This window comes from Moschus berezovskii, chromosome 5 (assembly GCF_049115385.1).
Source record: "Moschus berezovskii isolate FMDL1 chromosome 5, NW_MosBer_1.0, whole genome shotgun sequence".
Classification (NCBI taxonomy): Eukaryota; Metazoa; Chordata; class Mammalia; order Artiodactyla; family Moschidae; genus Moschus; species Moschus berezovskii.
In genome coordinates, this window is record NC_142464.1 from 76,368,363 (window position 1) to 76,390,151 (window position 21,789).

Below are 21,789 nucleotides of genomic sequence, written 5' to 3' on the forward strand. Positions count from 1 at the left end.
AGGAATAGAGTGAATTTATAAAGAAGAAAAAGCACTTACTCCATAGGTAATCAGCCACTTAAATTTAAGGATGTTGTTTTTTTCCCCCCTAATGAAATTGGGATCATATTCATGATTGACATTGTAACTTTTTTAACTTTGAGGTCACTGAGGACTGCCATCATTTAGATGGATTCTGCCAGGGGAGAAAAAAGTTCCAGAAAAAGCATACAAATATTCCCAAATTTTCCCACATCTGTATTTTCATATTCTTTATATAGTTTCTTTTCTTGGCAATTGAGCCCCCCACCCCCCACATACACACACAGCCTACCAAGCCATGAATTGACAGTTTTGGTTGAATACAATTCCAGTTTGAAAACAAAATATCTCTGAAGAAATGGATACAACCAAATAAAGAATCAAGACAGTCTAGATTAGAGTCCTCAAACTTGAGAATCATCTGACAAGCTGCTAAAATGCAAATTTCTGCACCCTACCCCAAGCATGCCTATTTAAAAATAGAGTGCTGGCCCCAAGAATAAAACATCTAGGAATAGTATTCCCCAGGACAGGTCAGGTGCCCATTATTGGGCTTGTTGACTATGGCAGGTGATTGGGGTTAAGTAAAAAACATGTATCTCTTGTGAGAAACCATATGGCTAGAGTGAGGGAAGACCATTTTCCCTAAAAGTGGTGCTGTCTCCAGTAAGTAGGCCTTGTCTTGAGTAAACAAAACAAGAGGTACACACCAAAAATGTCTCAGTATGTACCATATAGAATGGTTGTTTCATGTCAGTGGTCATGTTTCCTCACTACATTTGTGGTGAGAGGGCAGGTTCCGATAGTATTCGATGCCTTGGTTCATGTTCATGCAGCCCAGTATCATTCCTGACCTGGAATTCCACGAAACACCTCATATCCTTATTATAAGTTCCCCCTAGTACACAGATTGATTTAAGCTAAGGTTCTGTCATCTGCCACCTGAAGGAAGAGTTAATGTGTTTTTTAAATTGGCACATAAAATTTGTACAGAAAAGTGTACGAAACAAATGTTCAGCTGAGTGAATTACTAAGTGACTACATGTATAACCACCATGCCGGCAAGAGTTAGGCTCTTAAGAGCACCCAAAAAGCTCTTCTAATGCCATCTGCCAATCACTGCTTCCTTCTTCAAAGATAACAGGTATCCTGACTTCCAACATCATAATTTAAGTTTTACCTATTTTTGAACTTTATCTAAATGTAACCAGAGAAGCTGAAGCTCCAGTACTTTATCCACCTGATGCAAAGAGCTGACTCATTGGAAAAGACCCTGATGCTGGGAAAGATTGAGGGCAGTAGAAGAACGGGGCAACAGAGGCTGAGATGGTTGGATGGCATCACTGACTCAATGGACATGAGTTCGAGCAAACTCTGAGAAATAGTGAAGGACAGGGAAGCCTGGTGTGCTGCAGTCCATGGAGTTGCAAATACTCAGATACAGTTTAGCAACTGAACAACAAACCAGACACTGTAATTTTTTTCTGCCTGTCATTTTGATTAAAGGCCAAAAATGGTATTTCTCTGACTCAAGGACTAAACAGCAAAGATAATGTGAAATTCACCCATGTTGATATTACTGTAGTATGTTCATTCTAATTGTCATACACCATTGTATATATCACAATTTGTCCGTTCTAATGTTGAAGAGCAATTGCGTTGTTCCCAGTTTAAGTCTCTTAAAAATATTGCAGATTTGGACTTCAGAGATAATTAAGACAGAGCAAGCTCTCAAAAGCTTTTTTCTCCTACTGACAACTAAAAATTTTGGACAAAATGCATAAGGTACCTACCTGCGGACACAGAAATACAAACAAAAGCAGGTGGTTTGGGAGGAGAGTCAAACCTGGAGAAGAGACTCAGAGAAATGAATGTTTTTCTTCTCTTTTATCTTCGCCCTATCCTCAGAGAAGGCACCCAGCAGAGCTGTCATGATGGCTCCTCTGATAGGTTAAACCAGAGAAAATTCTGAGGGAAAACCTATGAAAGGAACCCTGCCCCCCAAAAAAAAGATGGAAAAAAAACAAGCTCTTGGAAGCTAGAGCTTGTTGGGGATTTTTATTTTTGCTTTTCTTTCATGATTTGTCACTGTTAAGCACCTCATTAAGCCCTGGTAGCAAGCAGTGCCAACAGTTAAAATTGATGGAAACCCTATTTTTCTGATAGAGAAAATGGGAAAAGAACCTCTGCAGTCTAAAGAGTGAGAATAATCTCCATTTCTCTCTACTTTTTGTCCTAAAGGTGAACTGAGTTGTGGCAACTGCACAGTGATAGTGATGGAGTTAAAATTCTGAGAGAACCTTTGTATCTGATCAGAGGAAAAGCAGAGGCACCCTTTGGGGTAAGGAGGAAACTAGAGAGCCCAGAGAAAGGGGTCCTTTATTGTGTTTTAATCAAAACTAATCAGTGTAAGCTCTAAGCTTACCGCTGTACTACACATACTCAGACCCAAAGCAGCACAGCAAAGCCTTTGAGAACTGAACTAATTTAAACCGCTAATTATGACACAGCATAACTACTGAGCAGTGCATGTGTGAGGCTGATCCCACATAGCGTAACAAAACCTTTGTAAACTAAACTGACACTGGAACCACAGGCTGCAGAAGATGGAACAGAAGTTGCATTCTGAACCTATGTGGGTTGGTTGTTTAAACAAACAAAAATCAACATTCTCCAGAACATTTTAACAGGACCTAGAGTCTCAGTAATATTCAAAGTATTTAACATATAATCCAAAATTATTCAACATATAAAGAACCAGAGAAATGAGATCAATTTTCAAGAAGTTAAGACAAATAACACCAAGATGGTCCAGATGTTAGAATTATCAGATTTTAAGGCAGCCATTATAACATGAGGTAAAGGAAAACACCCTTGAGATGAATGAAACTGTAGAATCTCTCAACAAAGTAGAATTTTTTTAATGGAAATTTTAGAACTGAAAAAATCTGAAGTTTTAAAAAGTTGCTAGATGGATCCAATAGCTAACTAAAGATGACAGGAAAGTCAGTGATACTGAAGAGAGATCAATAGAATTTATTAAACCTGGAGAACAGAGCAGCAAAAGATTGGAAAAATAAGCAGAGCCTCAGGAACCAGAGGACCAGTATCAAAAGGCCCAACATTTGTTTCACTGGACTCTGGCTCTCAAAAAGAAGTCTCTTGTAGGGACTACCGTGATGGTCCAGTGATTAAGAATCTGCCTGCCAATGCAGGGGAGACGGGCTCAGTCCCTAGTCTGGGAAGATCCCACGTGCCACGGAGTAGATAAACCCATGAGTCACAACTGCTGAGCCGGCGCTCTAGATCCCACGCTCCTCGATGATACTCTTGCTGCTCCCTTTGCCTCTTCTCTGTGAAGCCTTACAGTAAGCCCCCTACATACGAATGAGTTCCATTCCGAGAGTGTGTTCACAAGCTGACTCCAGCACACCAGTGTTAGGATCCCAGAAAGGAAGAGAAAGAGAGAGGTCCAGAACAATTACTCGAAGAAGAAATGAATAAAAGTTCCCAAATTTGATGAAAGACATAAACTTACAGATTTCAAGAATCTCAGTTAACCTATCGGGGTTGATAAAACCACACTAAGACACAATGAATTAAACTTCATAACTCAAAAAGCAAAAACTCAGAAATACACAGACATAATTACAATGCTGACACCAGAGATAAAGGAGAAAAGTCTTGAAAGCAGCTCGATTGAAACACATTATGTATGGTAGAACAACAATTTAAACGATAACAGATTTCTGTGAGTCCAAAAGATAGTGAATAAGATCTTTAAAGTGGTGAAAAAGAATAATCAACTCAAATTTCTGCACATTGGACAGTAATCACAGCAAAATGGCATTTTCAGGTGAGGGAAAACTAAGACTTTCTATCTGCAGAATTGAGGGAAATGATGCCAGAGGGAAATTTAGAACTGCAAGAACAAAGGAAAAGCAGCATAAATGTTCATTCAGTTCAGTTCAGTCACTTAGTTGTGTCTGACTCTGCGACCTCATGAACCACAGCACACCAGGCCTCCTTGTCCATCACCAACTCCCGGAGTCCACCCAAACCTATGTCCATTGAGTTGGTGATGCCGTCCAACCATGTCATCTGTCGTCCCCTTCTCCTCCTGCCCTCAGTCTTTACCAGAATCAGGGTCTTTTCCAGTGAGTCAGCTCTTCACATTGGGTGGCCAAAGTATTGGAGTTTCAGCTTCAACATCAGTCCTTCCAATGAACACCCAGGACTGATCTCCTTTAGGATGGACTGGTTGGATCTCCTTGCATTCCAAGGGACTCTCAAGAGTCTTCTCCAACACCACAGTTCAAAAGCATAAATTCTTTGGCTCTCAGCTTTCTTTATAGTCCAACTCTCACATCCATACATGACAACTGGAAAGACCATAGCCTTGACCAGACGGACCTTTGTCGGCAAAGTAATGTCTCTGCTTTTCAATATGCTGTCTAGGTTGGTCATAATGTTCCTTCCAAGGAGTAAGCGTCTTTTAATTTCATGGCTGCAGTCACCATCTGCAGTGATTTTGGAACCCAGAAAAATAAAGTCAGCCACTGTTTCCCCATCTATTTGCCGTGAGGTGATGGGACCAGAAGCCATGATCTTAGTTTTCTGAATGTTGAGCTTTAAGCCAACTTTCAGTTCAGTTCAGTCGCTCAGTTGTGTCCGACTCTCTGCAACTCCATGAATCACAGCACGCCAGACCTCCCTGTCCATCACCAACTCCCAGAGTTCACTCAAACTCATGTCCATCAAGTCAGTGATGCCATCCAGCCATCTCATTCTCTGTTGACCCCTTCTCCTCCTGCCCCCAATTCTTTGGGTAAAAATAAAAGTTTTCTAAGTTCTTTAAAATTTGTGTGACTGTTGAAAGCAAAAGCTGTAACTTTGTCAAAAGTTTTCAGTGTATTTATTATTAATACATATGACAACTGTAAGAATAAAGAGAACTATAGAGCTGCAAGGTATTTTGTCACTAACTCTAAATAGACTAACTCTATTAGACTAATAGACAAAATACTAACTCTAAATAGACTGAAAGGTTAGGTATGTATATTGTAATCCCTAGAGTGTGTATATTGTAATTAAGAGAGAGAAAATAGATAAGTTATAATTTAGTTCAGATACTGTAAAAGAAGGCAGGAAAGGTGGAATCAGTTCAGTTCAGTTCAGTTGCTCAATCGTGTCCGACTCTTTGCGACCCCATGAATCACAGCACGGCAGGCCTCCCTGTCCATCACCAACTCCCTGAGTTCACTCAAACTCCTGTCCACAAAGTCGGTGATGCCATCCAGCCATCTCATTCTCTGTCGTCCCCGTCTCCTCCAGCCCCCAATCCCTCCCAGCATCAGAGTCTTTTCCAGTGAGTCAACTCTTCAAATGAGGTGGCCAAAGTATTGGAGTTTCAGCTTTAGCATCAGTCCTTCCAATGAACACCCAGGATCGATCTCCCCCAGAATGGACTGGTTGGATCTCCTTGCAGTCCAAGGGACTGTCAAGAGTCTTCTCCAGCACCACAGTTCAAAAGCAATTCTTCAGCGATCAGCTTTCTTCACAGTCCAACTCTCACATCCATACATGACCACGGGAAAAACCAAAGCCTTGACTAGACGGACCTTTGTTGGCAAAGTAATGTCTCTACTTTTTAATATGCTATCTAGGTTGGTCATAACTTTCCTTGGAAGAAAGGTGGAATAGAAGAACAAAAACAGGACAAACAGAAAACAAATATTAAAATGGAAGACTTAAATCCGACCATACCATTCTTACGTTAACTAAATTATTTAAGCACACCAGATTAGATTGTCAGATTGCATAAGAAGACCCAATAAATATATGCTGTTATAACCCCAGTGCAAGCACAGAGGTCCTCACATATGGACTTAGGAGACAAAAGAGGGAGAACCAGAGAGATGGCAACGTGAGGACTCAGGTAACACTGCCAGAGGAGTGCAGCCATGAACCAAGGAAAGTGAACCATCTATAGAAGCTAGAAAATCAAAGTAACACATTCTTCCTGGTTAAGATAAAAGCCTACCAAGGCCTTGATATTAGCCCAGTGAAAGTTGTTTCAGACTTCTGAACTCCAGAACTGTGAAAGAATAAAGAAATTTATGTTGTCTTAAGCTACTACGTTTGTGGTAATTTGTTACAGCAGCAACAGGAAACTGATTGATAAGAGATCTCAAATCAACTATCTAAGCATTTACCTTAAGAAACTACAAAGAGGAGCCAAAGGAAAAAAATTTAAGAGCAGACTTCAGTGAGACTGAACTCAAAAACGAGGAAATCAGTGAAGTCAAAGGACTCTGCTATGAACTTTCTTGTACATGTGCATGCATTTCTGTTTGATGTACTTATGTTTATAAGTGGAATTGCTAGATAAAGTGATGTGCATATGTTCAGCATCAACAGATGTTTTCCAAGCTGTTTTCCACAGTGTTATGCCAGCTTCCATTCTTACCCGCAGTGTATGAATGTTCCCATTGCTCCACATCCTTTCTAGTGTTTGATATTGACAGTCCTTTTTACTATATTTTTACCTTTTTCCCTTTACTTGAGTCATTCAGAGTATGTTGTGATATCTTTGTGGGTTTAGTTTTCATTTCTTTGATAATTCATGATGGTTGTGTACTTTTTCACATGCTCGTTGATCTTTTGGGTATCCTCTTGAAATTTGTTCCAGTAACTTGCCTGGTTTTATTTTCATTTGAGCATAATTGCTTTACAATGCTGTGTTAGTTTCTGCTGTACAATGAAGTGAATCAACTATATGTACACATATGCCCCCTCCCTCTGAGACCTCCCTTCCACCCCCGCATCCTCACCCCTCTGGGTCATCATAGAGCACTGAACTGAGCTCCCTGTGCTTTACAGAAGGTTCCCACTAGCTAACGTATTTGGTACATGGTAGTGTATATATGTCAATTCTAATCTCCCTATTCATCATCCTACTCACCTTCTGCTTCTTACCCGTGTCCACATGTCTGGTTCATCTGTACCATTTTTCTAGATTCCATATTATGCATTCACATACAGTATTGTTTTTCTCTGATTTTCTATTGAGCTTTCTTTAACTGATTAGTAGTTGTCGTCTCTGGGCTTCCCTGGTGGCTCAACTGGTGAATAATCTGCCTGCAATGTGGGAGACCTGGGTTCGATCCCTGGGTTGAGAAGATTCCCCTGGAGAAGGGAAAGGCTACCTAATCCATGTATCCTAGATAAGTAAAAATAGATAGTTTTGAGTGAAGTTTTTCATGGTTCTTTTTAATGAATGAATAATACATTTCATGTATTTCATTTCATGTATTGATATTTGGGGTTTCGTACATTCTCCCTCTCCCTTTCCCTCTCCCTATCCCTCTCCCACCTCTCCTCCCTTATCAGTTTTACCAAGTGTATCTCAATTTTTTAATTGCAGCTATTAATTTGATGTGTCCCAAGGCCCAGTCCAGGGCTTCCCTGGTAGTTCAGCTGGTAAAGAATCCACCTGCAATGCAGGAGACCCCGCTTCGATTTCCTTGGTCAGGAAGTTCCCCTGGAGAAGGGATAGGCTACCACTCCATAACCTTGGGCTTCTTTGGTGGCTCAGATGTTAAAGAATCTGCCTGCAATGTGGGAGACATGGGTTTGATCCCTGAGTTGGAAAGATACCCTGGAGAAGGGAACAACTACCCATTCCAGTATTCTGGCCTGGAGAATTCCATGGACAGCGGAGCCTGGTGGGCTACGGTTCACGGGGTCACAAAGAGTCAGACACGACTGAGCGATTAAGCACAGCACAGCAAATCCCAGTCCTTGGTCCACTTCTCTGTCTGTACTCACTCAATGGTTCTTGGCTTAGAAATCATCTATTATGTGTCTAGATTCAGACCCATCTCCTGAACTCCAGATTTATGTACCCATCTGCTGATTCGGTATCTTCACTTGGAAATCCAGTAGAAATCGCTGGGTGCACATGTGCAAAAACAAACTTCTGATCTTGCAAGCCTGCATCCATCTTGGCTGATGGCAACAGGATGAAAACTTCAGTCATTCTTGGTAACCCCTCTGTCTGTCTCTCTCTGTGTCTCTGTCTCTCTCTCTCACACTCACAGTATAAGCTTCACAGGAGCAGAGATCTTTGATTTGTTTATCATTGTACATCAAGTGCCTAGAACAGTGCCTAGCATGTTGTAAGTACTTAAATATTGAATGAACACACTGTTGGTGAGAATGTCTTAAGACAGTGGTTTGTAACACAACAATTTACAGTGTAGGTTAAAATGTAGATCTAGTGATTTCCAGGGCTTCCCAAGTGGCGCTATTGGTAAAGAGCCTGCCTGCCAATGCAGGAGATGTAAGAGATGCAGGTTCGATTCCTGGGTTGGGAAGATCCCCTGGAGGAGGGCATGGCAACCTACTCCACTATTCTTGCCTGGAAAATCCCATGGACAGAGGAGCCTGGTGGGCAACAGTCCATAGGGTCGCACAGAGTTGGACATGACTGAAGCAACTAAGCACACATGGTGATTTCCAAGAATGTGTCTTATACCTGCACATGTGCTTACATAGTTGTGAATATAGGACCTTTATTATAGAGTTACTTGTGGCAAAGGCTGAACTTGAATGACAACCAATAGGACACTGGTTAAATTATGATTCATTATTCACTGACGTATCATGCAGCCAATTAGGAAGACCAAGATATAAGAGCTCTGTATAATTATGTGGCATGATACCCAAGATAGTGTTAGAAGCAAAAACGAAGTACCAAACAATGCCATCTGTGGAATAAAAGAGGCTTGTGAGTGCTATTCACTTCATTAGCAATGACTTTTTCTAGAGGAAAACAAAAGAAACTGGTGACCTGTGGAGAGGGGAACTAGGGACTCTGTTTACAGTAGTAAAAACATTCATTTTACCAGAAATCTTTCCTGTACTTTGGAATTCTTCACCATGTGCATATGTACACCCAATGGTATTTCAAAAAGTAAGAGAAATGGACCTCTTCTTCTAACTTCTCTGAACCTCCCCAAAAACTTACCTGACTTTTAGTTAAATGAATAGAATCTGGTTTGTGGGACATGCTCTTAGGTATTTGGGCCACAAAAGGCACTTTCATAAATTTTACTTCAGTGTTGTGCTTTGGGCTTTATCCAGAGTTTTATGAAGAACAACCACAAAAGCTACTTCTCTCTGGCGTAAAATTATCAAGGGCATTGTTCATTCTGTGGTTCAACATCCCCTGTATAAAGGCCCGTTGTGACAACGTTATTCTAGAATGCAGTATCTGGAAGATCATTGTGTCTCTTGAGGAACTGAGGGTGGCCCTTTTGATTACAGGACCTTTGTGCTTTGTCATATGCTTTGCATTTTTCTTCCTTTGCAAGAAAGTGTAGATTTCTTAGGTTGATGCAAAAGTAATTGCGGTTTCAAGTCTTGAATTTTGAATCATTATAACTAGGCTCAAATACACCTTTATTAATCAAAATAAGAACCATTACAATCAACACATTTTTGCCAAAGAGAAATGTTTGCTTGTTCCTATAGCATAAAAATTCATGCTTCAGGATTCAGTGAACTCTTGGAAAGCATTTTCTGCCTCCTGGTTGTGGAAACATAAAGTTGTTGAGATGCTTTAAGTGGTAGTCAGTTGGCAAACAGTCAGGTGAATATGGTGGGTGAGTCAAAACTTTATAGCCCAATTCGTTCAACTTTCGAAGCGTTGGTTGTGCAATTTGCGGTCAGGTGTTGTGGAGAATTGGGCCCTTTCTGTTGACCAGTGCTGGCTGCAGGTGTTGCAGTTCTCAGTGCATCTCATCAGTTTGCTGCGCAAACTTCTCAGAAGTAATGGTTTCACCAGGATTCAGAAAGCTGTAACGGATCAGACCAGCAACAATGACCATGATATTTTTGGTGCACGTTTGGCTTTGGGAAGTGCTTTAGAGCTGCTTCTCAGTCCATCCACTGAGCTGGTCATCTCTGGTTGCTATATAAAATCCACTTTTCATCATACATCACAATCCCATCGAGAAATTGTTCACTGTTGTGTAGAATAGGAGAAGACAACACTTCAAAATGATGATTTTTTTGATTTGCAGTCAGTTCACAAGGCACCCACTTATCGAGCTTTTTCACCATTCCAATTTGCTTCAAATGCCCAGCGACTGTAGAATGGTTGACACTGAGTTCTTTGACAACTTCTTATGTAGTTAAGATCAGCTACAGTGACCAAGCTCTCAGTTGGTCACTGTCAACTTCTGATGGCTGGCCATGGCACTCCTCATCATCAAGGCTCTCATCTCCTTTGCAAAACTCCTTGAACCACCACTGCATTGTATGTTCGTTAGCAGTTCCTGGGCCAAGTGCATTGTTGATGTTGAGAGTTGTCTCTGCTGCTTTACAACCCATCTTAGAAAAAAGAAAATCACTCGAATTTGGTTTTTGTCTAACCTCATTTCCATAGTCTAAAATAAATATAAAATACACAGCAAATAATAAGTCATTAGCAAAAAAAGTGGTGAGAAATGCTCATTAAAATGATGTATAAACATAACCACATTTATATAGGAATATATTCCAATATCAAATGGCAAATTTCAACAATGCAAAAACAAAAATTACATTTTCACCAACCTAATATATATGAATTTATTTCTTTATAGTCTGTCCCAAAAAAAAAAAGTGATTTACATAAATAGAAGAAGAAGAAGTTTTTACTGGACAATAAAACATGAAGCTGAAGAAAATAGAAGAAACCTCATGTGGCATATTTTCTTCTTCCTTTTCAGAACACTGATTGTGATTTCATTTTATAATACAACTATTCTCTTAGAGGTAACGTGAGCATAATGAAAATTTTAACCTAAATACTAAAATTTTCCAAATATTTTCATTCTTCAGCAAGCCAGAAAGGCTTCTGTAGGTTTAACTTACTCTGCACAGCCATAAGCTGTGCACTGAGAAAAATACTTCTGATAATATAATTTCATAATCAAGTTATACATATTGGTTTATAGTAAATAAAGGAGACTGACTTCTAAAGTGTAAGTAAAACCTGTCAAAGTCCCTTATCTTTGTCTTAATCCCTTTAAAATAACATGAAAAAGTTTTAATTAGAAAACTTGATTTTCTATGGTAGACATCCTTGTTAAAACACTCCGGAAAATTGCAGGGGAGAGGGAAAGCTTTCTTTGAGAATTAGTAACTTGGTGGGCAGCTAGTTAGAGTACTTATACTTAAACATCTTTTAGATAAAATGAAGTACTTATAGATTATTCTCTTGTAGATGCCACCAAACCAGGCAGACTCATAAATACCAAAAAAGAATTCTTTTTAACACTAACTTTCTCTTTTATTAATCTATTGTTATTTGTATTTAGATACAATTGACATGTAGCATTATATTCATTTCAGGTGTATAACGTAATGATTTGATGTTTGTATATATTGCAAAACGACCACCATAGTAAATCTAGTTAACATTCATCACTATAGATAGTTACAAATTTTTCTTGTGAAGAAAACTTTCAAGTTCTATTCTCTTAGCAACTTTCAAATATACAATACGGAATTATTAGCTGTAGCAACTTTCAAATATACAATACAGTATTATTAGCTATAGTCCCCAAGTTGTACATTATATATCTACAACTTATTTATTTTATAACTGTGGGTTTCCACTCTAATCCCCTTCACCCATTTCTCCCACTTCCCCTCCCCACCTCTGGTAACCAGCAGTCTGCTCTCTGTTTCCATGAACTCAGTTTGTTTGTTCATACTTTGGTTTGTTTTGTTTTAGATACCACATATAAGTGAGATCATTCAATAGTTGTCTTTCTCTGGCTGACTTATTTCACTTAATATAATGTCCTCAAGGCCCATCCATGCTACTGCACATGGCAAGATTTCCTTTTTTATAGCTGAATAATACTCCATTGTGTATGTATATGTATATACATATTTTCTTTAGCCATTTATCCATTGATGACACTTTGGTAGCTTCCAGAGCTTGGTTATTATAAATAATGCTGCAGTGGGTAGCCTTTCCCTTCTCCAGGGGATCTTCCCAACCCAGGGATCAAACCCAGGTCTCCCGCATTGCAGGCAGATTCTTTACCAGCTGAGCCACGAGGGAAGCCCAAGAATACTGGAGTGAGTAGCCTGGCCCTTCTCCAGGGGATCTTCCCGACCCGAGAATCGAACTGGGGTCTCCTGCATTGAAGGCAGATTCTTCACAAACTGAGTTATGCAGTGAACATGGGATTGCTTAATCTTTTCAAGGTAATGTTTTGTTTCTTTCAGATAAATACCCAGTAGTGGAATTGCTGGATCATATAGTAATTCTATTTTAAATTTTTTGAGGAAACTCCATACTGTTTTCCATAGTGGCTGCACCAGTTTATTAATACATTCCCATCAACAAGTACACAAGGGTTCCTTCCACATCCTCAGCAACACTTATTCTTTCTAGTCTTTTTGATAATAGCCATTCTAACAGTTGGGAGGTGTTATGTCATTGTGGATTTGATTTGCATTTTTCTATTGATTAGTGATTTTGAGCATATTTTCATGTGCCTGTTGGCCGTCTTTGGAAAAATGTCTATTCAGATCCTCTGTCTTTGAAAAAAGTGTCTTTCAGACCCTCTGCTCATTTTTAAATAGAATTATTTGGGGTTTTTGCTATTGAGTTTTATGAATTCTTTATATGTTTTGGATATTAACCCCTTATTATATATGATTTGCAAAAATTTTCTCCCATTTGGTAGGTTGACTTTTCATTTTGCTTTATGATTTCCTTTGCTGTGAAGAAGCTTTTTAGTTTGATGTAGTCTCACTTGTTTATTTTTGCTTTTGTTGCCTTTGCTTTTGGTATCAAATCTAAAAATCATCAAGACTGATGTCAAGGAGTTTGTGGCCTATGTTTTCTTATTATAAGAATGTGACAGTATCAGGTCATGTTCAAATCTTTGATCCATTTTGCGTTAATTTTCATGTATGGTAAGATAGTGGTCCAGTTTCATTCTTTTGCGTGTGACTATCCAGTTTTTCCAACACCATTTATTGAAGACACTGTATTGTATGTTTTGTGCTCCTTTCTTATAAATTAATTGACGCTATATGTGTGGGGGTTTTTCAAGGATTTCTGTTCTATCCCATTGATCTATGGGCCTGTTTTTAATGCCAATACTATACTCTTTTGATTACTATGATTTTGTCATACAATTTGAAATCAGGGAGTATGACGCCTCCTGTTTTTTTCTTCGTTCTCAAGACTGCTGTGGCTACCCAGAGTCTTTGATGGTTCCATACCTATGTTAGGATTTTTCCATTTCTGTGGAAAATGCCTTTGGACTTTTGATGGGAATGTATTGAATCGGTAGGTTACTCTGGGTAGTCTGGACATTTTAACAATATTAAATCTTCCAACCCATGAGTACAGACTGTCTTTCCATTTATTTGTGTCTTCTTCAGTTTCTTTCATCAGTATCTGATGAAAATCTTTTTCTGATGCTTTCATAAACAGAAGATGCTGATTATGATGTGAATATTGCTTAATAATTTAAGCTCATCAGTAAAACCAGTGACTATATTCTATGTTCAGTAGATGTTCTCCTATTGCCAGAAATACAGCCACCCTTACAAAGGTGCTGTCTTTTTTCCTGTGGGTGCAAATCAAATTATCATAATTATTAGAATTATATATAAGACTATTCAGTAAGTTCTAAGTTCTTAGCTATGTCTATTTTTACATGGATGCCAGATTTTTATTTACTTGTCTTTGGGACAGTTATTTCACAGGCCTCCTTTGGCATTCTTCTTGATTTTTCACTATGTTCAAATCTTCAAATAGCTAGAAATCTGACATCCAGTAATTGGGGAGGGACGTAGGAGAGGGGGAAAGTACTGCTGACTGGAGTGCTCATTAAGACTAGTGAAGTGGACAGATAGCACAGGAATTGAATGCCTCACCTTTTATACTCATTAATCCTGATTAGATTATAATGAATATAAACTCAGAAAACTGCCCATTCAGTCTTTGATTACCTGTTCTGTAGGAGGCATGATATCAGGCCCTGTAGGGGACACCTGCTCACCAACCTTGCACACTTTTACATGAACCCCCTGCCAGGTCCAAAACTCCATCCCTCTTCAAGAACTTTTTGCTGCTGAGGTTGTTTGTCATTTTTTTTAGTAATTAACTGTGCCTTCTGTTTCTGTGGATAGTATTTATTTATTTTTCTTTTTTTTTAATTTATTTTTTTAATTTTACAATATTATATTGGTTGGTTTTGCCATACATTGACATGAATTCGCCCCAGGTGTACATGAGTTCCCCCTCCTGAACCCCCCTCTCACCTCCCTCCTCCCTTTATCCTCCCTCTGGGTCATCCCCGCACACCAGCCCCGAGTATCCTGTAACATGCATTGACCCTGAACTGCTGATTCATTTCACATATGACAACATATATGTTTCAATGTCATTCTCTCAAATCATCCCACCCTCACCGTCTCCCACAAAGTCCCAAAGACTGTTCGATACAACTGTGTCTCTTTTGCTGTCTCGTATACAGGGTTATATTTCCATCTTTCTAAATTCCATATATATGTGTTAGTATACTGTATTGGTGCGTTTCTTTCTGTCTTACTTCACTCTGTATAATAGGCTCCAGTTTCATCCACCTCATTAGAACTGATTCAAATGCATTCTTTTTAATGGCTGAGTAATACTCCATTGTGTATATGTACCAAAGCTTTCTTATCCATTCATCTGCAGATGGACATCTAGGTTGCTTCCATGTCCTGGCTATTATAAACAGCGCTGGGATGAACATTGGAGTACATGTGTCTCTTTCAATTCTGGTTTCCTCGGTGTGTATGCCCAGAAGTGCGATTGCTGGATCATATGGCAGTTCTATTTCCAGTTTTTTGAGGAATCTCCACACTGTTCTCCATAGTGGCTGTACTAGTTTGCATTCCCACCAACCGTGTAAGAGGGTTCCCTTCTCTCCACACCCTCTCCAGCATTTATTGCATGGAGACTTTTGGATAGCAGCCATTCTGACTGGTGTGAAATGGTATCTCATTGTGGTTTTGATTTGCATTTCTCTGATTATGAGGGATGTTGAGCATTTTTTCATGTGTTTGTTAGCCATCTTTATGTCTTCTTTGGAGAAATGTCTGTTTAGTTCTTTGGCCCATTTTTTGATAGGGTCATTTATTTTTCTGGAATTGAGCTGCAGGAGCTGCTTATATATTTTGGAGATTAATCCTTTATCAGTTGCTTCATTTGCTATTATTTTCTCCCATTCTGAAGGCTGTCTTTTCACCTTACTTATAGTTTCCTTTGCTGTGCAGAAGCTTTTGATTTTAATTAGGTCCCATTCGTTTATTTTTGCTTTTATTTCCAATATTCTGGGAGGTGGGTCTTGGAGGATCCTGCTGTGATTTATGTCGGAGAGTGTTTTGCCTACGTTCTCCTCTAGGAGTTTTATAGTTTCTGGTCTTACATTTAGCTCTTTAATCCATTTTGAGTTTATTTTGGTGTATGGTGTTAGGAAGTTTTCTAGTTTCATTCTTTTACAAGTGGCTGACCAGTTTTCCCAGCACCACTTGTTAAAGAGACTGTCTTTTCTCCATTGTACATTCTTGCCTCCTTTGTCGAAGATAAGGTGTCCATAGGTGCGTGGATTTATCTCTGGGCTTTCTATTTTGTTCCATTGATCTATATTTCTGTCTTTATGCCAGTACCATACTGTCTTGATGACTGTGGCTTTGTAGTAGAGCCTGAAGTCTGGCAGGTTAATTCCCCCAGTTCCATTCTTCTTCCTCAAGATTGCTTTGGCTATTCGAGGTTTTTTGTATTTCCATACAAATTGTGAGATTATTTGTTCTAGTTCTGTGAAAAATATCCTTGGTAGCTTGATAGGGATTGCATTGAATGTATAAATTACTTTGGGTAGTATACTCATTTTTACAATATTTATTCTTCCAATCCACGAACACGGTATATTTCTCCATCTATTAGTGTCCTCTTTGATTACTTTCACTAGTGTTTTATAGTTTTCTATGTACAAGTCTTTTGTTTCCTTAGGTAGATATATTCCTAAGTATTTAATTCTTTTCGTTGCAACAGTGAATGGAATAGTTTCCTTAATTTCTCTTTCTATTTTCTCATTATTAGAGTATAGGAATGCAAGGGATTTCTGTGTGTTGATTTTATATCCTGCAACTTTACTGTAATCATTGATTAGCTCTAGTAGTTTTCTGGTAGAGTCTTTAGGGTTTTCTGTGTAGAGGATCATGTCATCAGCGAACAGTGAAAGCTTTACTTCTTCTTTTCCAATTTGTATTCCTTTTATGTCTTTTTCTGCTCTGATTGCTGTGGCCAAAACTTCCAGAACTATGTTGAAGAGTAGTGGTGAGAGTGGGCACCGTTGTCTTGTTCCTGACTTTAGGGGAAATGCTTTCAGTTTTTCACCATTGAGGATAATGTTTGCTGTGGGTTTGTCATATATAGCTTTTATTATGTTGAGGTATGTCCCTTCTATTCCCACTTTCTGGAGGGTTTTTATCATAAATGGATGTTGAATTTTGTCAAAGGCTTTCTCTGCATCTATTGAGATAATCATATGATTTTTATTTTTTAGTTTGTTAATGTGGTGTATTACGTTGATTGATTTGCGGATATTAAAGAATCCTTGCATTCCTGGGATAAAGCCCACTTGGTCATGATGTATGATCATCTTAATGTGTTGTTGGATTCTGATTGCTAGAATTTTGTTAAGGATTTTTGTATCTATGTTCATCAGTGATATTGGCCTGTAGTTTTCTTTTTTTGTGGGGTCTTTACCAGGTTTTGGGATTAGGGTGATGGTGGCCTCATAGAATGAGTTTGGAAGTTTCCCTTCCTCAGCTATTTTCTGGAAGAGTTTGAGTAGAATAGGTGTTAGCTCTTCTCTAAATTTTTGGTAGAATTCAGCTGTGAAGCCGTCTGGACCTGGGCTTTTGTTTGCTGGGAGATTTTTGATTACAGTTTCAATTTCTGTGCTTGTGATGGGTTTGTTCAGATTTTCTATTTCTCCCTGGTTCAGTTTTGGAAAGTTGTACTTTTCTAGGAATTTGTCCATTTCTTCCAGGTTATTCATTTTATTGCCATATAATTGCTGATAGTATTCTCTAAAAATCCTTTGTATTTCTGTGTTGTCAGTTGTGATCTCTCCATTTTCATTTCTAATTTTATTGATTTGGTTCTTCTCCCTTTGTTTCTTGATGAGTCTAGCTAGTCAATTTTATTTACCTTCTCAAAGAACCAGCTTTTGGCTTTGTTGATTTTTGCTATGGTCTCTTTTGTTTCTTTTGCATTTATCTCTGCCCTAATTTTTATGATTTCTTTCCTTCTACTGACCCTGGGGTTCTTCATTTCTTCCTTTTCTAGTTGCTTTAGATGTAGAGTTAGGTTATTTAGTTGACTTTCTTCTTGTTTCTTGATGTGTGCCTGTATTGCTATGAACTTACCCCTTCAGTTCAGTTCAGTTCAGTTCAGTCACTCAGTCGTGTCCGACTCTCCACGACCCCATGAATCACAGCACGCCAGGCCTCCCTGTCCATCACCAACTCCTGGAGTACACTCAAACTCATGTCCACAGAGTCGGTGATGCCATCCAGCCATCTCCTTCTCCGTCGCCCCCTTCTCCTCCCACCCCCAACCTTTCCCAGCATCAGAGTCTTTTCCAGTGAGTCAACTCGTCGCATGAGGTGGCACTGCTTTTACAGTGTCCCAGAGGTTTTGGGTTGTTGTGTTTTCATTTTCATTCATTTCTATGCATATTTTGATGTCTCTTTTGATTTCTTCTATAATTTGTTCATTATTCAGCAGCATGTTGTTCAGTCTCCATATGTTGGCATTTTTAATAGTTATTCTCCTGTAATTGAGATCTAATCTTACTGCATTGTGGTCAGAAAAGATGCTTGGAATGATTTCAATTTTTTTGAGTTTACCTAGGCTAGATTTATGACCCAGGATGTGATCTATCCTGGAAAAGGTTCCGTGTGTGCTTGAGAAAAAGGTGAAATTCATTGTGTTGGGGTGAAATGTCCTATAGATATCTATTAGGTCTAACTGGTCTATTGTATCATTTAAAGATTGTGTTTCCTTGTTAATTTTCTGTTTAGTTGATCTATCCATAGATGTAAGTGGGGTGTTAAAATCTCCCAATATTATTGTGTTATTGTTAATTTCCCCTTTCATACTTGTTAGTAATTGTCTTACATATTGCGGTGCTCCTATGTTGGGTGCATAAATATTTATAATTGTTATATCTTCTTCTTGGATTGATCCTTTGATCATTATGTAGTGTCCTTCTTTGTCTCTTTTCACAGCCTTTGTTTTAAAGTCTATTTTATCTGATGTGAGTATTGCTACTGCTGCTTTCTTTTGGTCTCTATTTGCATGGAATATCTTTTTCCAGCCCTTCACTTTCAGTCTGTATGTGTCCCTCGTTTTGAGGTGGGTCTCTTGTAGACAACATATATGGGGGTTTTGTTTTTGTATCCATTCAGCCAGCCTTTGTCTTTTGGTTGGGGCATTCAGCCCATTTACGTTTAAGGTAATTATTGATAAGTACGATCCTGTAGCCATTTTCTTTATTGCTTTGGGTTCAAGTTTATACACTCTTTTTGTGTTTCCTGTCTAGAGAAGATCCTTTAGCATTTGTTGGAGAGCTGGTTTGGTGATGCTGAATTCCCTCAGCTTTGGCTTGTCTGTAAAGCTTTTGATTTCTCCTTCATATTTGAATGAGATCCTTGCTGGGTATAGTAATCTGGGCTGTAGGGTATTTTCTTTCATCACTTTAAGTATGTCTTGCCATTCCCTTCTGGCCTGAAGAGTTTCTGTTGAAAGATCAGCTGTTATCCTCATGGGAATCCCCTTGTGTGTTATTTGCTGCTTTTCCCTTGCTGCTTTTAATATTTGTTCTTTGTGTTTGATCTTTGTTAATTTGATTAATATGTGTCTTGGAGTATTTCGCCTTGGGTTTATCCTGTTGGGGACTCTCTGGGTTTCTTGGACTTGGGTGATTATTTCTTTCCCTATTTTAGGGAAGTTTTCAACTATTATCTCCTCAAGAATTCTCTCATGGTCTTTCTTTTTGTCTTCTTCTTCTGGGACTCCTATGATTCGAATGTTGGAGCATTTAACATTGTCCCAGAGGTCTCTAATATTGTTCTCATTTCTTTTAATTCGTTTTTCTTTTTTCCTCTCTGTTTCATTTATTTCTACAATTCTATCTTCTAGCTCGCCTGTCCTGTCTTCTGCCTCTGTTATTCTACTGTTTGTTCCCTCCAGAGTGTTTCTGATCTCATCTATTGCATTATTCATTATATATTGACTCTTTTTTATTTCTTCTAAGTCCTTATTAAATCTTTCTTCCATCTTCTCAATCCTTTTCTCCAGGTTATTTATCTGTAACTCCATTTTGCTTTCAAGATTTTGAATCATTTTCACCATCAAAATTCGAAATTCCTTATCAGGTAAATTCCCTATATCTTCTTCTTTTGTTTGTCTTGGTGGGCAATTATCTTGTTCCTTTACTTGCTGGGCATTTCTCTGCCTCTTCATCTTGCTTATATTGCTTTGCTTGGGGTGGCCTTTCCCTCTTCTTGCAGTTTGTGGAGTTCTCTTTATTATGTAGTTTCTTCGCTGTGTGTGGGGTTGGACGGGTGACTTGTCCGGGTTCCCTGGTTAGGGAAGCATGTGTCGGTGTTCTGGTGGGTGGAGCTGGATTTCTTCTCTCTCCTTTCAAAGACAATGGGCTGCTTTTCTGGGTGCCTGATGTCCTCTGCCGGTATTCAGAAGTTGTTTTGTGGACTTTACTCCACGTTCAAATGATCTTTTGATGAATTTGTGGGGGAGAGAGTGGTCTCGCCGTCTTATCCCTCCGCCATCTTGTTCGTTTCTCCCCAGAACACTGGATTCTTATATTCCACTTGGTCGTGGAGTATATCTTCTCAGCTGCTCCAGCAAGGCGCAGCTGCTGTACCTTACCTTGGACAAGGGGTATCTCCTCAAGGCCGCCCCTCCTGCTTTGAATGTGGAGCAGCTCCTCTCAACCCTCCGGTGCCCAAGCAGCCACCGCCTCCTGGACGTGGTACAGCTCCTCTCGGCCACCGCCCTAACCTTGGGCGCGGGGTAGCTCCTCTCAGCCACAATTCTGCACGTGGTCGGTTGCGCCGGAGCCGGGCGTCTCTCGCGTCGGCGCCGCCAGAGCTGGGCGTCTCTCGCGTCTCGGTGGATAGTATTTAAACTATGATTTTTAATATCATTTCAAAAAACCCCAACCTTTTAAGGAAGGTTTGTTTTGTATTTGCACAAAGTTGAGAAGTCAAGATGCTATTTTCTATTCTAAACACTAGGGGGAGACCTTGTTTTCTCTTGAGGCACTGGAAACTGACTCCCAATCGTCTAGCTCTGAATTCAATTTATTTTCAACACAAGTGAATCAGTGTGAGATTTTTATATTTATAAAAATAAAATGAAGATACATGACAACTAAATGCAATGTAGTGTCTCCTGAAAGAGAAAAAGAACATAAAGCAAAAAACTAAGGAAATCAGAATCAAGGATGTACTTTAGTTATTCAGTTCAGTTCAGTCACTCCGTTGTGTCCAACTCTTTGCAACCTCATGGACTAAAGCATACCAGGCCCCCCTGTCCATCACCAACTTCCGAAACCTACTCAAATTCATGTCCATCTTATCAGTGATGCCATCCAACCATCTCATCCTCTGTCGTCCCCTTCTCCTCCTGCCCTCAGTCTTTCCCAGGATCAGGGTCTTTTCAAATGAGTCAGTTCTTTGCATCAGGTGGCCAAAGGATTAGAGTTTCAGCTTTAGCATCAGTCCTTCCAGTGAATATTCAGGACTGATTTTCTTTAGAATGGAGTAATTGGATCTCCTTGCAGTCCAAGGGACTCTCAAGATTCTTCAACACCACAGTTCAAAAGCATCAGTTCTTCAGTGGTCAGCTTTCTTTATAGTCCAACTCTCACATCCATACATGACTACTGGAAAAACCATAGTATTAACTATTAGACAGACCTTTGTTGGCAAAGTAAAGTCTCTGCTTTTTCATATGTTGTCTAGTTGGTCATAGCTTTTCTTCCAAGGAGCAAGCGTCTTTTAATTTCATGGCTGCTGTCACCATCTGCAGTGATTTTGGAGCCCCCCCAAATAAAGTCTGTCACTCTTTCCTCTGTTGCCCATCTATTTGCCATGAAGTGAGGGGACTGGATGCCATGGTCTTAGTTTTCTGAATGTTGCGTTTTAAGCCAGTGTTTTCACTTTCCTCTTTCACTTTCATCAAGAGGCTCTTTAATTCTTCTTCGCTTTCTGCCATTAGGGTGGTGTCATCTGCATATCTCAGGTTATTGATATTTCTCCCAGAAGTCTTCATTCCAGCTTGTGCTTCATCTAGCCCAGTGTTTTTCATAATGTACTCTGCATATAAGTTAAATAAGCAGGGTAACAATATACAGCCTTGACGTACTCCTTTTCCTATTTTGAACCAGTCTGTTGTTCCATGTCCAATTCTAACTGTTGCTTCCTGACCTGCATACAGATTTCTCAAATGGCAGGTCAGGAGGTTTAGTGATTAATAATATATTAATATTGGTTCATTAATTGTGACAAATAGACCATACTAATGTAAGATGTTAGCAATAGAAGATAGTGGGCATAATATATGTAGAAACATAGTATCTTTGTAACAGTTCTGTAAGTCTA